Here is an 18,078-nt window from a genome sequence, read left to right as displayed (position 1 = left end):
CACTGTGTGTGGCCACTAGTCATCATAAAACAGTAGACATCACAGCCTCTCATTCCCTGATGCGGCCTTACCTCTTCAATTTCCTATGTTCTCATCCCCATTGCCATGGGTGTACAGCACATCCAGGAGACATTAGACTTACAAATCCTGGACTTCAGCTTGGTTGTGGCATGCATGACTTAATAGGAATGAGGAGAGAGAGAAGTGGATTGATCATGGGTTGAAGTAGTCAGAAAGGCTTCATGCAGAAGTTGAGGACTAAGCAGGGCTATGACAGACAGTCACAGGAGAGGAAAGCCTCTAATCTTGGCAGAAGAAGAGCATGAGCATGGCACTGAGTCTTGAGGGAGCATGGTCAGATAACAGTACAAGCCACAAACCAATGACTGTGGCAGGGAAGCAACGAGAAACAAAGCTGGGAGCTTTGAGGCAACAGGAGATGTCTTACTCCATGGTTGAGCCCTTCAGACAGCAGGGGTGAGGGTCATTGTGACATTGAGCAGGAGAGTAAAAGTACAAATGTCCAGTTTAGGGATATGAGTAGACCCACCAAGTCAATGAATGGGATGATGGTGGTGAATTCTATGGGAGAGATTCACAGCACTTGCTGGAGTCCCAGGAGAGTCCATGGTGGGGACTGGACAGGTGTGATGCTCCCAATTAAGTGGCTCTTCCCTGGTTTCTCTCTATTCTTCAGAGAAGGTTTCTCAACTCAGCGCTATTGACATTTGGAGTGGATGATTCTTTGTTGTGGGGGCTGTTCTGTGCAATGTAGCATGTTTAGCATCATGCTGGCTTCAACCCACTAGATGTCCTGCCTCCAGCTGGGACAAGGAAAAACACCTCTGAAATTGTCAAATGCCCCCTGGAGGAACAAGATTGCACCAGATTAAGAAACACGGCTTGGAGAAATTTTTTCTTCTCAAATCGTTCATTAGAACTTTGCACTTCTTTGGCCCGAGAGCCATAGCACCTTTTTTATTGGTCATCGAGGGCAGCGTGATGCAGGCAAGGAGCCCACACTCTGCATCCTCACATAGGCCTTATGAATCTCTCACTCTCCTCTTCTCCAGGAGGTGAGAAACCTTTGCTGTTCATTTTTAGAAAAGAGGCCTTAGCCCACAGCAGGATTGAGTGCCACGTGCAGAGATAAAGCGCTGCGGTAGGCAGTGTTAAGGGAAGCAGGCAACAATGCTCTGTCATTGCCATTGCGCTCCCTCACGTGCAGAGCTCCTTAGACTGTGACTGAGGAATAGCTGTGGGGCATTGAACCTGCTGTGCCATGACTCTGACCCAGTGATTAATGGAGCCCCATGATCTGCGCATTTCACATTAGCAACATGCCTTCCATGGGGGTGTGACTCTTGATGGATGCATCTTACTTTCTGAGGTGCGGGCTGGTCGCCCTGGAGTTAATGAGGTGGCGATGCACAGCCTGACATTCTCATCATGGGACAAGACTCTGTCCTCATGAATGAAATGATTATTCATGTTTTGCTAATTATTATTTCAAGTGTTAACTAGCACTAAACAGAAGCCTGTGCCATCTGGGGGGAAAAACTGTCTTTATTGCTGTTAAAGCAGCAATCCTGTTTGGTTTACTAAATATATATATATTTAGTATAATAATGTATATGTAGCACTATGTAGATATATGGTATAGTATATATATGTACACACTAATAGTATATATATATACATATAGCATGTGTATATATACTATTATACCATACTGTATATATAATATAGTATTTATACTATATATGCATGTTATTATACATATATATATACACACAGTATATATGTAGTATAAATACAGTCATTCATATATTTATACACATACTGGCTTCCAGATATTGTGGCATTGTACATCCCACACCCTGGAAGGGTTGTGATACTACAGAGACTCCTGTGGGTAGAATTGTAAATGGAAAGAGTTGGAAATTCCAGCCACAATCCAAGCTGGACACAACCCTCCTTGGGTGGTTCAAATAAAAAGACATTGAAATGGGCATGACCTAGAGAGATGCAGGTAGAACTAAAGGAACACCCGAGAGCTGGTGAGACACTCAGAACCTAGCAATAGTGGGAGGCCGTCACCACGCCTCGGGCTGCAGGGGCATGATGAGAAAAGAGCATCCCTGCAGTCATACAACGTCAATGGTTAATATCTTTGTCAAGACCTAATTTTAAAGGCCACTTCTCCAACTTTAAAGGAAACCGTAAGTAACTCTTCCCACCGGCTACATAATCCATTTACATGAGCCATCAATCTGATCAGGAGTGCTTCAGTTTACATTTTGCTAAAAATGCTACACAAAATGTTGTGGCTTACAACAATTCTTTAAAGAGTGGTAGATTCAAGTACTTAGGTTCGATGGGTCATTCTTATACTGGGTGCAGATGCGCCACTCAAGCAGATAGTGGAGGGTTGGCAATCTGGGATATCCAAGACCTTCTTACTCACATGTCAAACTTTTAGTGCTGTTGGTAGGGCTACCCCAAGCCTCCTTCCTGTGGCCACTCATCTTCTAGTGGGCTGGACCCGCTTCCATGCATGGTGTTCTTGTTCTCAATTCTTGCTCTTGTTCTTGTTCTTTCTTATTCTTGGGGCTGTGTCTTAACAGGATGAAGGTGGAAACTGCAAGGTCTTGAGGCCAAGACTCTGGAAGTTGCACAATATCACCTCTGTTGCAACTCAGAGGACAGCTCAGACTAAAGACTTAGGGAATAGACTCCACCGCTAGATGGAGCAACATCAAAGTCACATGGCAAAGAAGCGTGCATATGGGGATGAGGGATTTGCTACCAGGAAGCTGACTACTGCAAGCAGTGAGCTTGGCCTCTATGGGGCATGAAGCTGCTCCTAGTTAGAAACCACTTTTGAGAATCAAATTCTTTAAGGTTTGTGCTTCCTCCTGGGCATGCCAAGCTACTTTGCTGTCATAGAATACTCTGTGGCTATATGCTGTCCTGGGTCTGAATGTGTAAGACACTCCTTGGATTATGCCTGAGTATAAATTATTCCCCATGTATAAATTTCAACCTGGTAGCATCAGCATAAAATACTTCCTGACAGGTGCTATTTCTCCAGTATTAGGTGTTCTCTAGAGATAATCTACTTCCTGGTCACATAGGTGTCTTCCCAATGTCCAAGCTACTCATCAGGAGAAAAAAAATATATATATATATACACACATATATTCACATATGTACATGTGTATATATATATACACACATATATATTTACATATGTACATGTGTATATATATACGTACATAAAATATTATTGAAAATAGTTTATTTCTGAGCCTGTAAATAACCATATTTCCTAGAAGTTTGCTACTCCTTCAGCAGAAGATGCTTCCTGAGTGTGGGCTACCTTTGTTGCTGTTTGTGGTGTGTGTGTGTGTGTGTGTGTGTGTGTGTGTGTGTGTCTGCGTGTGGTTTCCTTGTAGGTTTATTTTACCCTTTTATTTTTAAACTCATGTATAATATAAATACAGAAGAATACACATACAGTAAGTGTATGACATGCTTAATTTTCAACAAGGAGACACTTTGTTCCCATTAGCACCGAAAGCAAGAAAAGAAATCAGTGCACCTCTGAAACCCCCTTGTACCCCTTTTCATTCACTAACCCCCTCTGCAAGTAACTACTAATTTGATATATAAAAAGATAGGTTAGTTTTGGTTATTTTAGAACTCATACAAACGGAACCACACAGCATATAGCCTTTTGTGTTGGTTTCTGCTACTCAACATGACTTTTGCAAAAGGCATCCGTAATGTTGCACATATTTGCATTTCACTCATTTGCATTGCTGTTTTATTTCACTGTGAGAAAATGCCACCGCTTATCTGTCCATTATATGCTTAATGAACCTTTGTGTGGTTTTCAGGTTGTGAGACATTCTAGTACGCTTCCATTGCTGGACATGTGCATGTATAATTTAGTATGCTATTTCCAGAGTATTAAAAATTCACTGGGAGAGGTCACTTCCAGGCTCATAAGCATAAATACTCCCTAGTTACTTGCTACTTCTCGAGCACGATATATCCCTTAGCCTATGCTATTACTGGGATAATTAAGCCCAATAATAAGCTTTGGATGCACTGTTTTTGAATATAAGGTATGCCCTTGTTACATGCTCCTTTCAGGATATATGTCTACTCCGAAAGTAAGCTCCTTCCTGAATATGCATCCTAATTCTGCGTCTCCGCTTGAGTGACAGATAATCTATGGGTGTGTGCTGCTTTTTGGGCAAATAGGTTTCTTCCCAGATGTGAAGCACACCAGGGCAGAGGGTGAGGGAGTCTCTGAATGGCCTTGGTGTCAGACACTTTCCCACTGGATACTGTCGTTGGTGATATCTGTCAGAACATCTGCTGAATCTCATCTTCTGGAAGCTTAGTGCTCTTGGGATTCAATCTTGGAATTCCTCACCTCCTGCAAAACATGTTTGTTCTACAAGCATCTTTTTCATGTTATTCAGCATAGCAGAGGCCATCTCAGGAAGATCCACACTTTATGCAGAAGCAGATCTAATCCTTGCCTTGTTTTCCCTCAGCCCATGGGGCAGATGCCACTGCAGATGGGCACTCACGGGGATGGGTGATGGGGAGATAAACCATTCATCAGGCACCTTGACCGTGGGACTACAGTTCAAGGTTCCCAGGAGAACCTTAATGAGTCACGGTCACTGGAAATCAATGATGATAATGATGATGATACGCTGTCTGTTAATGAGCATGAGAATTTCCCACCATATGTCAGCAGACAAATTGCATTTAGCAGCTGGTATGTGATCAGCATTTACTGAGGAGGAAATGTGTTCATCTAATATTTGGACTTGCAGTCTGACCATGATAAAAACTCACTTCCTATTACTTAATTCCCATTTACAAACCCATATTTAGCTCATAGAACGGGATTCTGTGGACACTGCTATTCATGTCGACATTCGATGATAAGCAGGATATCAATTCCAGTATTTTTCCTTGACTGGCATGAATGCTAGTATTGCCAGAAAAATAGTAAAGACAGTTTATTTTGGCAGGTCTCAGAGTCAACTATGACATGAATTTGCTTTACATTCTTATACTCTGGGCGTCTTTTTGTTGTCGTTGTTGTTTGAGACAGTTTCTTGCTCTGCTGTTCAGGCTGGAGGATCTTGGCTCACTGCAACCTCTGCCTCCCGGGTTCAAGAGATTCTCATACCTCGGCGTCCCCAGTAGCTGGGTTTACAGGCATGCACCACCATGCTCGGCAAATTTCTGTATTTTTTTGATCTGCCCACCTGGGTCTCCCAATGTGCTGGGATTACAGGCATGAGCCACCATGTCCGGTCGACTCTGGACTTCTTAATGGTGACTTATTTTCCTTGTGTTGATGAGAAAACTATAAATTGGGGGCCAGTATCTTGACCCTGGCCTGTGCTGCTAACTTACTGTGTGAGCTCAGGCAGGTCGCAATTCTTCCCTGAGCTTTGATGTGCATGTGCTGGTATGCTTGGACCCTAGCACTCTACAAAATTATTCTCATTAGTTCTCTGATCCCAAAGTCGACTCTCAGTTCTCATCTTCCTTTAACATGCATTGCACATGGTGGAACCCTCCACCTTCCTTGAAACACCTGTCTTCTAGAGAGTCATGTGTTCCTGGCTTTCCATCTGCCCCACTGACAGCCCTCTCTCATTCATTTGACATGACTGACTGCTCTTGGTGTCCCTGGCTTGTGGACTGGGTCAATGCTCAGTCCTCAGACTTGTCTTCCAGTCCCATATTTATCCTTTTGGTAGCTTGCAGTATTTCATGACTTTACATGTCACCCGTTCTCTGAAGAGTCCTGAACATACATGCCCAGCTAGATTCTCCATCCTGAACTCACCTCAAACATTACATCATCACCCCTCCTGCAATTATAGCTGCCAGTTCCACCAGTGCCCTCATCTATTCTGCCAACAGCCTTCTCCATGTATTCAGGTCTTCAATCTTGAGGTCATCCTTGGTGCTGCTTTCTCTCTCCCACCAGCCCAATCCATCAGGAACATTCATAGGCTCTATGATGAGAATGTATCTGAACATGGACCACTCTTCGCCGTTTCACGACTGCCACCCTGATCCAGATCCCCTGTCCTCTCTCTGAGTTCATTACATCAGCTTCCCCTCTGGAATCCCTGCTTCCTCTTGTGCCACCTACAGAAGCTGAAATAAGCATTTCAAATTATGATCTAGATGATGCCACTCTCTTCAAAGCCCTCTAATTAGTTCCCACCTCATTCAGAATAAAAAACAAAATCTCTACACCATCTGGCTCTCTCTCTTCTATTTTCTTTCTTTCCTTCCTTCCCTCCATTCATTCGCTGCGCTCTGGCAGCACTGCTCCGACTGCTGTTCCTTGAACGTGCCCCATAGCCTCCCTGCTCAGGGCTTCCTCATGAGCTCTTCCCTCTTCTTGGGATGCCCCCGACCCCCTGAGAAATGGCAGGACTTACATCCTGACCTTACTCTGGGATTTTTTTTTTTTTTTAGTGTCTTCTACTTTCTCAGTGAGTCTTGCCTTATCCACTGTATCTATTCTTTCATCCCTCCACAAAGAATTCCTACTTTGCTTCCCAGATGCTGAGTTGACCATAGCATGCATCACTATCTGATCAGTTACATGCTTAACCCACTTATTTGTTTACCATCTGAATGTCAGCTCCATGTGGGCAGAAATGCTTTATCTGTTTTGTTTTTGACTTTATCCTAAAATAGTGCCCGACGCATCACAGGAACATGAAAACGTGAGAATCACATTAATTGGTGCTAACTGTTTGGTTGGGCTGAGGACTTTTCTGTCTTCCCAGTTATATAACTGATGTTAAGAAGACAGTTAGGTGAGATGGCAACAATGGTAGAATATGAAATAAAATAAAGATAATTTCAGCCCGATAGCTGGCTGGATGACTTTGTATCTGTGAGAGAACAAGTGGTTTCCCCGAGCTTTTTACAGAAATTCCTGTTGGCTGTCTCTGCTAGATGCCACCTCAACGGTCACAAGTTGTAGGTCAGGGTCATGGCACTCACAGCTGAATCCTGCAGAGTTTCCATGGAAATGACATCACATGATATTCCATTTCACACAACTGCATATATGTAATTATGTATTGTGGCATTATTATATAGATAATAAATAGACATGATATATCTAATATATATTAATATATGACATATATTACATATAAAATATTATGTATCATTGATATAGAAATATACAAATATATCTTTATAAATATATATTAATATAAAATATATTCTACGTATTAGTATATATTAACCTCTTCTAGATGTCACCTGAAGGGTCTTAAATTATAGATCAGGGTTATAGCACTCAGAGCTGGATCCTGTAGAGCAGAAGGGTCCTATCTTTTGGCTTCCCAGGGCCACATTAGAAGAATTGTCTTGGGCAACACATAAAATACACTAATACTAACAGTAGCTGATGAGCTAAAAAGAAAAATTCCAAAAAATCTCATAACGCCTTAAGAAAGTTTACAGATTTGTGTTGAGGCACATTCAAAGCCATCCTGGGTCTCATGCAGGCCACAGGCTATGGTTTGGACAAGCTTGCTCTAGAATTTCCATGGCAATGGCATCATATGATACCCAATTTCACATAATTACATATATGTATATATATATTCTGGTGTCTTTATATATTATTTATATATAATATAGATAACATATGATATATGATATATATCATATATTAAGATTACTAGCTATAAGTATCTATATTTATATATTAATATATAAATGATACATAATATATTAATGCATATTATATATTATTGTATTATTATATATTATATATATAAATATAAAACATCACCACAGTACATATATGCACATGTGTTTACATTCAAGGTTCCTGGCTCCTAACTCCCGTAGCCCTTATTAGTCTTTTCTCATGATGTTGGATATGTCAGGCCTCATGAGCAGACCTCAGTAAACAGACTCTCTCCAACCTTCTCCTGACCTCTTTTCACCTGTCCGAAGGCAAAATTCTAATTGTCCTCTTCTTTCCCTATTGTGGTTCATAAAGACCCTCTCCAGAGTGGGACCCACCTTGTACCCTAAGGGAAGGAATGCTGACCTCACTAGGCTGCCATCAAAACCCAAGAGGACTGGGTTCAGGGAGCTTCCTGATAGCTGAACATGTGGAGGTTCCTGGAGTGTGGCGCCCAAGGAGGGCATGGAAGCTCTCTATCCCTTCCCCCGTACCTTGCCCTAGCATCTCTTCATCTTCATCCTTTGCAGTGGCCTTTATAATACACTGGTAAACATAAGTATTTCTCTTGAGTCTTCTGAGCGGCTCCAGCAAATCAATGAAAACCAAAGAGCGGCTCATAGGGCTCCCAGCTTGAAGCTGGTCCATCAGAAGCTCTGGAGGCCCAGACTTGTGACTGGTGGGAAGGAGGGTTGGTCTTGTGGGACTGAGTCCTCGACCTGTGGAATCTGACACTATCTCCAGGTAGACAGTGTTGGAATTTAATGAACGCTATCTGGATGTGTCCTATTTGGAGCCCAACAAAACAATAAGCATTAATTTATTCCATTCCCACATTTGTGCATATCTACTATGGGTTGGGCACTATTCTAGGATGAAACAGACGTTGGGGGGTACCTAGCTGTTGTCCACTGCTTGTTGGTGGGAAAAAAAACCCAACACATTTGGTTACAGAAGACTCCTGTGTTGATTGAAGTGTGGTAGCAGAGGAAAGACATGATTTGAGAGTTTTTCCAAAACATGTATGTGTATGTATCCATATATATATATATGAGATAGAGATTGAAAGAGAGTGCAATTAGTCATTTATATTTAGAAAAAAATAAAACGACGTTGGTTTTGGTGTGTGCAGTTTGTATGTTAAGGCCTTCATTCATTTAACAGATAGTTATTGAGCATCTATTATGAGTCAAGCACTGTTTTAGGTACCAGGAATAGACTAAACAGAGAGGCAAAATTATTGTCTTCAGAAGTCACACCCTAGTGGGCAAAAAAGATCAAAAGCATATACAGAAAATCATAGCATAATATGATTTCAAAGGCTGATGGCTGCTAAGCATAAAATAAAGCAGGACTGTGAGGTGGAGAGTGAGGGATTGGGGTGGAGGCTTTGATCTAGAAGAGTCAAGGCGGCCTCACTGTGGAGCATGGAGGGCAAGGAGCGTGGCGAGCCAAGGCTGTGAGGGGGAAATGGGCTTGGTGTGTTCCAGAGACAGAGAGAGGCCTGGAGCGGTCGTGAGCTAGGACAGGGGAAAGGACTGCATTTAAATCAAAAACAGAGTTGCCGTTTGTTGGACCAGATATTTTAAGTGTGGACAGGGACAGGGCATGACCTCAGCTGATGAAGAGATAGCTTAGTAATAAGTAGGGAGTAGAAAAATCAGGAGGTCTGCTGTAGTGTTTATCCACGTCAGGGAAAACTAACCAACAGTTAATACATTTAAAAGGAATACTGGGGCCACACACTGTGGCTCATGCCTGTAATCTCAGCACTTTGGGCGGCTGAGGTGGGAGGATTGCTTGAGCTCAGTAGTTTGAGACCAGTCTGAGCAACATGGCAAAACCCGTCTCTACAAAAAGTAGCCAGGTATGGTGGCAAATGCCTGTAGTTCCAGCTACTTAGAAGGCTGAGGATTGGGACGATTGCTTGAGCCCTGGAGGTTGAGGCCACAGTGAGCCATGATCACACCACTGATCTCCAGACTGGGAACACAGCAAGACCCTGTCTCAATCAATCAATCAGTCAATGGAATATTGGGAGACAAAAGTTAAGCTGTGTTTTCATAACAAGCCAATATCAAGAACCATGAGGGGTCTAGAATTTTACACCACTTGTAAGCTAATAAAATAAGCTATTAATAGTGTCATGGATTCCAGCAGAAGACATGAGATTCCAGAGTCAGAGGCAAAGAATTTTGTTAATCACAGTACAAAAGGCAGCTTTGAGCTTCATAAGGTTCTGTCAGTTTCCAATGCCTCCAGGTCCATCTGAAACCACACAGAGGTCAGTTCCCAGGCAAGTGATGCTCATGCAGTGGTTTGTGTCCCAGCTGAGGAACATTGGCCTGGGAAACCTACTATTTTTACAGTGAGCAGTAAAGAAGTCTGCTTCTTCTGTAGAAGAAGACATTGCCTCATCTCTCAAGGTGGTTCATGGAAAACACAAGCCTGAGAGAGAGATGGCCTGAATAGAAAGCATTTGGGTCTTACATTCTCAGAATGCCCAGGAAGAATGCACAGGGGCACTCAGGATGATTGACCCACGGATGATTGACCTTCCCCATAGCTACAAGTTCAACGTGTTAGGTGCAGGCAGAATGGAGAGATTGGAGGTGACATTGCACCATGGAAAATGTCACAGTTGTGAAATCATTCTGCATGTTTTCTTTGCTGATGCATCCCACCCATGAGGCTTCCCATCCCAGTGAGGTTGCAGCAGTGCTAAGACTGAGTTCTGTCTTCTCTGTAGACTTCATAATCCCAGGAACCACAAGTCCAAGGAGGATGCCCTGGGTCCAAGTAGGAGATGATTGACCTTAGCAGGTGCTTATTTTGGACAGTGTATCACACACCTGAGCTCATTGGCTCTTTCTGTGACTCCAAGCATCAGATAGAATAAGCTTATTCTACCTGCTTATTCTCAGGTAGGGAACCTGAGCAGCTAGAATTTAAGCAGTCCCATAAGTTGGGAACAAATCTGGGGCCTGGACTTAGGTCTTAAGACTCCAAGGCCGTCACTCATGTCACTGATTCCAAATTGATGTCCCATTGCTGCCCTTGGCATGTGGAGAATGAGACCACCATGGATGTGAAATTAAGAGCAACCAAGAATTCCAACCTCACTCTTTGTGCCATCCATGAGATGCCATGGCTGGGGAAGGACTGCAGTTGTTTCAAGCATGCAAATTAAATAAATCCTCAAAGTCAATCCCATGAGTTTGAAACACCGCATTCCGCTGATAAAGCAGATGTGAATGCCATTATTTCACCCCCAGAAAGGGATTTGGAAAAAGAGGCCTTGCAGCAAGGAAAGGGACTTGGGAAATTAACATATGTCATCAGATTTTGAAACCATAAGGAAAAATACTGACACTCCAACACTAGTACCATTTCTCCCCAGCCATATTTTTAATTGTGGTATGTTCAGTATGACCCAGCATTTGTGAAGAAGGAGAGCCCAATGAGGTCATTATAATAAGCCAGCAGGGAAAGATTTGGAACCAGTTCTTAATTAATTAAGCTTTTATTTAAATTGGGTGAACATGTTTTTAATGTCACTGTCAAACTTCCAGATGATGACCAACAAGGTTCCTTCCTGTGGAATGCCTGGTGCTACTGGGCCTGTCAGTTGACTCCCCATTATTAGAGGAAAAACACACGCTGAAAATATTGTGGGGTGATAATCAGCTGTTCTCCTGAAAAATAATGCAGCATCTGCAAAGAGTCATTTTCCACCTAGTTAGACATTGAGCATTATTGTAAACACTATAGGCATCTACATTCCGGCTCATTTAATTTCTCTACATCATATCCTCTAAACCTTTTATTCAGTGATTGTTTAATGGAATCCCTAATTGTTATCAGGCAGTGAAATCAAGGCAGGTGCATCTTGCAGGGAATACTGAGGCCATCAAAGGTGCAGGACCAGAACCTGCAGAGGCAGGGGGGATCTAACTCAGAAAACATCTGCACACTTTGATTCAGCCTGGGGTTGAGAAAAAATGGAGAGCACTGAGCTGGAAAAGAATCATGCACATTTGCAGTCTGCTGAGGGGACTTGGAATTTTTTGCGTGGTCATTCTTCGGGCTGACAAAAAGTCCTGTAACTGTTGTATCTTCCATGTGAGATTTTCCAATAGATTGTGGGTTTGGGTAATTGCTTCTCTCATAGGAGATAGAAATAAATCAGCATGACTCCCTCTTCTCTATAATCCAAGTCCACATCTCTGTGGTTTTAGCTATGTTTGACATTCTTTCTTTATTGAATATATCTACCCCATAATTCTGGGTCAGATCACTGGACTATGAATAGAGGCTTGGAATGCACCTCCTCCCTCTCCTGAATTGGTGTCATGAGAACGTACAGCAACATTTGCAAAAACTTGCGCAGATGAGGTGAAGTGTTTTGAAACTGCACTGGTGAAGGAGGAGTGGTTGTGCTGAGGTTAAAGTCGTGCCTAAGCAATGTAAGCAGTGTCTACCTTTCAGATTGAGGGACCCTGAGAAGGGTGCATTCAAGCTCAGACTCCACTCCCACATCATGATTCTTCCTTCCCAGACAGACAAAGAAGTCTGGGAAAATGGAAACCTCTCTTTTTAGAGTCTGTTGTAGAATGTGGGTAAGGTTCTCAACCATCCCAGTTGGCTGCTGTCTGGGGGAGTTTGCAGAACATGAGGCTTCACTTATAAAACCAGAGTGTTACTGAGCAAAGCAGGATGAGTCAGTTACCCCAACATCAAGACAGCATCCTCACCATTCCTTTGCATTTGTCATATTTGTCATATCCACTTACCCTACATATGATTACATACTATTTTAAACTCATTTAACATTTTTTCTTTAATAGAAGTTGCTTCTTTACTGCTTTACATCACTGCCATAAGTGGCAGCTAAACAGAAATACATACTACAAATTTTTTTAAATGTGGCAGAATTTTTCTGCTGCCCACCTAGATGCCTTCTCATTTCATGCCAATCCTGGATTTGTGTTGAGGCCTCAAGAGATGAAGAGGAATCAGTCAAAGGCAGTCCCATGTCTTTGCTAGTTTGGGGTCTAGGTGTAAGCACGAAACCCAGTTCTGGCCTTCACACCTCAGAGGAATTTAGAAATGGGACTTTTGGGAAAATAAATTCCCAGAAAGTTATGGCTTTTAAGACAAAAACAAAACAAAATATTTTTGAGATCTGCCCATCACTCTTTTTGTTTGTAGGCTAAATGTATGAAGATGTGAGGCATGAAGGTGGGGAAGCGACCTTGTGATCACACAAGAATATCCAAGGGACTCCCTGATTCACACCCACATCCCTGAGATCTTGGAGCTATGGAGCTAGCCCCGGAGACCACCTGAAAACCACTAAGGGCTCTGCTCCTGCTCTCTTTGTTGAAAGGATATAGTAGAAAGTTTTTAGGACCGGGTGTGGTGGCTCACACCTGTAATCCCAGCACTTTGGGAGGCCAAAGCGGGTGGGTCACTTGAGTGAGGTCAAGAGTTCAAGACCAGCCTGGCCAACATGGTGAAACCCTGTCTCTACTAAAAATACAAAAATTAGCTGGGCGTGGTGATGCACGCTCATAGTCCCAGCTACTCAGGAGGCTGAGGCAGGAGGATCACTTGAACCCAGTAGGTGGAGGTTGCAGTGAGCCAAGATCATGCCACTGCATTCCAGCCTAGGTGACAGAGTGAGACTCTGTCTCAAAAAAAAAAAAAAAAATCAATCATAGGCTCCCAAGCCACAACACCAGGAATTGGGCATCTGGTGCCTCTGAGGAAGACCAAAGGGGTATCATCCCACCAGAAAAAAGCTAAGGGAGCAAGGCCTTGGGACCACTGCCTCCCAGCTGTGAGACTCCATCTCAAAAAAATAAAAAAAAGAAAGTTTTAAATTGTTAAAGATGATCAAGACAGATGTCTTGTTCTCTGAAATAACAAAAATAATTGAAAGAAAACTCAAAAGGAAAATACAGGCATACCTCATTTTACTGTGCGTCACTTTATTGTGCTTGCAGATACTGTGTTTTTTACTTGAAGAAGTGGCAGCCCTGCATCAAGCAATGGGTTCCATTTTTCCAACAGCATATTCTCAATTCATTAGCAGTTTTTGGCAATAAAATATTTTTACTTAAGGTATGTACTTTTTTTTAATACATAATGCCATTGCACACTTAATAGATCAAAGTATAATGTCAACATAACTTTTGCAAGCACTGGTGATATGGTTTGGCTGTGTCCCCACTCAAATCTCATCTTAAACTGTAGTTCCCCATAGTCCCCACATGTCATGGGAGGGACCCGGTGGGAGGTCATTGAATCATGGGAACAGTTACCTCCATTCTGTTCTTGTGATAGTGAGTGAATTCTCAAGAGATCTGATGGTTTTATAAGGTGCCTTTCTCCTTTTGCTTCACACTTCTTCTTGCTGCTGCCATGTGAAGAAGGACTGTTTGCTTCCCCTTCCACCATGATTTTAAGTTTCCTGAGGCTTCCCCTGCCCTGTGGAACTGTGGGCCAATTAAACCTCTTTCCTTATTGAATTACCCAAGACCTTCATCGCAGTGTGAGAATGGACTAATACAACTGGGAAATAAAAAATTTCCATTATTCTCTTTATTGCAATATTAGCTTTATTGCAGTGTTCCAGAACCAAACCCAAAATATCTTTGAGACGTGACTGAAACATTTCTCACTATGTGAGCCTATGTTGTGTAATGCTGTGTTTGGCAACCACCTAAAATCAAATTATACATCTCCAGGGCCTCCCTGTACACCTCCAATAACACTGTTCTAATATATTGAGTATAAAATCAATTTTATGCCACTAAGAACATTTCAGATAGGTAGACTGAAGCAGAAATGTTTTTCATTGACAGAAACATTGCAGTTACACACCATGACTTTCATTTTTTAATGGAGGCCTAATCCAGTAATCGCCAAAGTAGACACATTATACCAGAAGAGAGATATCAGTATCTATATCAATTGGCCTATTTATCAATTATCTGTCTATCTCAGTTCATGAGTTCATGACTTCCTCTGCTATTTTAATCCTAAATTGAAGGCAAGAGATAAAACTATTTTGAATTATGGCTTTGAATACGTTAGCTTCTTTTCAGAAACAATAGTATTTGATGCATGAAAGAATGAGAAATACCAATATAGTATTTTAAAGTTTTCCACTAATTTTGCCCTAAAAATTAATCTTGATTCAACCTCAGTTTTCCCTTAGGTCCCAGATTGTCTTGGAAATCTTCTTGCTCACTATTTTATATTCAGCAGTTCTTAATTTTCAGTCATTTAAAAAATTACCTTTTATTAATTTCATGTTGTCAAAATATTTGTATTATTATTTATGTGATATATTATTTAAGTTAACCTCTATGAGTAATAAGAATATTCAAAAAGGAAATAATATCATCATGGTAAACTTACCATAGAGGACAATTATGAAAATAAGTGTAGTGAAATGGAACACAGCAATTCCTAGCTGTTACCTGTATAAAGCCTTGAGCTTAGGTGGGCCTCCTCTCTCTTAAAAAGGCTGAAAGTGTTAGACATTACAGGCTCTAAAAACAAATAGATTTTTCTCTGTGATGCAATCTGAAGAGCTCAAAAAGAATTGGAAAGGAAACGAGTTAGTCACTATGATATTTAAATTTATTTGATTTCCTTTATATAACACTGAGCCATCTGTCTCATCATGGAAAATTATCTCATTTCCTCCCTGAGAGGGCTGCTTTGTTGATGACTCTCTTGGAAGGCCACCCACAGCCATTCATTATTTTGTTCTGACATCTGATGGGCAGCATATTGTCCCTTACCCAGACTCAGGGCACAGATCCTGATTGGTTCAGGTCAGTCACAGAAATTCTGTGAGGATATGCCCATTTCACATAAGCCTGTGACTGGTTTGGTCTGAGTCATGTGACCTGCATCTGGCCATTGAGACCTAAGACTACGTCTTATGGGGATTTCAGGGAAACACTTTCCTCCTTCATAGAAATAATATTAAGCCAGAATGGCCTCTTTTTGTCCCTTTCTTCTCATCCTGCTCTGGGGGCTGTCCAGTGAAAATGTGGTGTGTGAAACTATGAGGGCCATCTTCCAATTATAAAATAACCATACTACAGAAAAAAAAGACAAATATGTTAAAGATGTGGGGTTTTCATGACCAACTATCATTGAGTGTAGCCCAAACTGATGACAATAAATAACAAGAAAGTCCTCATCCTTTAAGGGACCATCAGCTAAATTTTCTGTTATTGTAGCCAACCACATTCATTACTGATAATACTGCCTTACCTTTACCTGCTTAAGTCTTGGGTATTACAAACCTTTAGCTTTTATTCATTTTGTGTCTGCTACAAGATTCAATTTCCTTCCTAGGCTTACATTAATCTCAACCATCTATTTAGAATCTGCTTAAAATTTAAGACTAAGAATCATTAGCCAGGGGACTTTTTCATGAACTTGAATATTCTTGGAATTCACTCTGATTTTAAATAAAAAGAGGAAGAAGAGAAAAGAACAAGACAAGAGTAACAAAATACAGTAACATCTGTGTAGACCAACAGATGAAGGAATGCAAAGTAAATTTCAAAGTATGTGTGTCTTATTCATTAGTTTATTAAATATTTAATAAGCATCCACTACATGCTCAGTACGCCATAGTGAGCTATGCAACAGAATCCTAATTGTTGTTGGGATTATAATGATCACAACTGCTTATGTTTTCTGTTGTCATTGCACCCTGAAACTCTTCAAGGCATTGACTTTTTGATATTCTGCTGCTCATAAAACCTATTTTTCACTATGGAATTGTAGAATGTTGTCAGACCTCAGGCTGAGTTCAGGCTTTCAGGGGACAGAAGAAGTAGCAAGTATGAAAACAAAACTACAATGCTTCCTTTGTTCCTGTTGGTTCAACACATGAGCTCTTGTTTCCTTCCTAGAAATAAGATTTTGTTCTTTGGCATTGATTTATTTCTAAACTTAAGAATGGCTCACTAGTATGTTAGGAGTTGCATGGTGGTAAACAATCCTCTGATGTTTGTGGTTTAAAGAGGTTGGAGGCTGGGACAGGCATGGCATAATCCCAGCACTTTGGGAGGCTGAGGTGAGCGGATCGCTTGAGTCCAAGAGTTTGAGACCAGACTAAGCAACATAAGGAAACCCTGCTTGTATGAAAAATAAAACAAAATAGACTAAAAGGTGGAAAACAATGCGAACGTTCATCAAAGAATGAATAAATAAACAAAATGTGGCAAATTCATACAATGAAATATTATTCAACAAAAAAATGAACTATTGATACATGCTACTATAACACGGATGAATATTGAAAATTGTGCAAAATAAAGCCAGTCCCCAAATAGCACTTATTGTACCATTCCATTTATATGAAAGGTCCAGAATAGGGAAATCCATAGAAACAGAAAACAGATTGGTGGTTGACAGGGCTCAGGAGTGGGGGAAAAAAGGAATGACTGCTAGTAAGTATAGAGATGTTTAGAGTAATAAAAAGTTCTGAAACTAGACAGTGATAATGGTTGCACAAAATTATGAATGTACATAATGCCACTATATTGTCTCTTTTAAATGGTTAAATTTGTCAATATGTTATATATATTTTAGCACAATTAAAAAAGGAAATGAAATTGGAAATTTGCTCTTAGATTTAATTTTTTTCTTTCCTTTAGAGTGTCAGTTTCCACTGCCAATGAGCACAGCAAACTAGCACACTGGCCACGTTGAAAGAGTCCAGGTCCCAAATTTGATGGTTGCTGTCAAGACTAAATGCTTAGTCAGGCTAGGTTTTAGTTCTAGATTAGACTATGGTAGAGGGAAGCAGTTTTTCCATATCTTCCAATTTGAAAAGCAGAAACAAGATTTGAACATTTATCTGGGTGTCAAGGAAAGAAAGTAAATACAGATCTTGAACAGCTTTTAAAAAATTACCTTGACAGCTTTACTATTTTTATTTAGTGGCTCCAGCATTGAAGGTCTATATTGTGTTTGGATTAAATTGTCATAGAAGAGGGCACTTCTCATGCTATAAACAAAGGGTAGATTCTAATGAATCTGAGGTCCTTAAAGTTTCCTTTTTAAATTTTTTAATTTAATTCATTTATTTTAAAAAATCCAAGAAGTAAAGAATTGGAGAAAAACATAGAGAATAAATAAACCCCATGTAAAAATCATTGAGAATGGGATGCTTTTTGTCATTCAGTGGATCATTTATAAAACTGCTATGTTTGTTTGACTACTATGGTGTGACAGGTAAAATAAAAAGACATACCAAGGGATGC

This window comes from Pongo abelii, chromosome 10 (genome assembly GCF_028885655.2).
Source record: "Pongo abelii isolate AG06213 chromosome 10, NHGRI_mPonAbe1-v2.0_pri, whole genome shotgun sequence".
NCBI lineage: Eukaryota > Metazoa > Chordata > Mammalia > Primates > Hominidae > Pongo > Pongo abelii.
The sequence above is the reverse complement of the archived record's forward strand: the minus strand, read 5'-3'. Positions refer to the sequence as shown.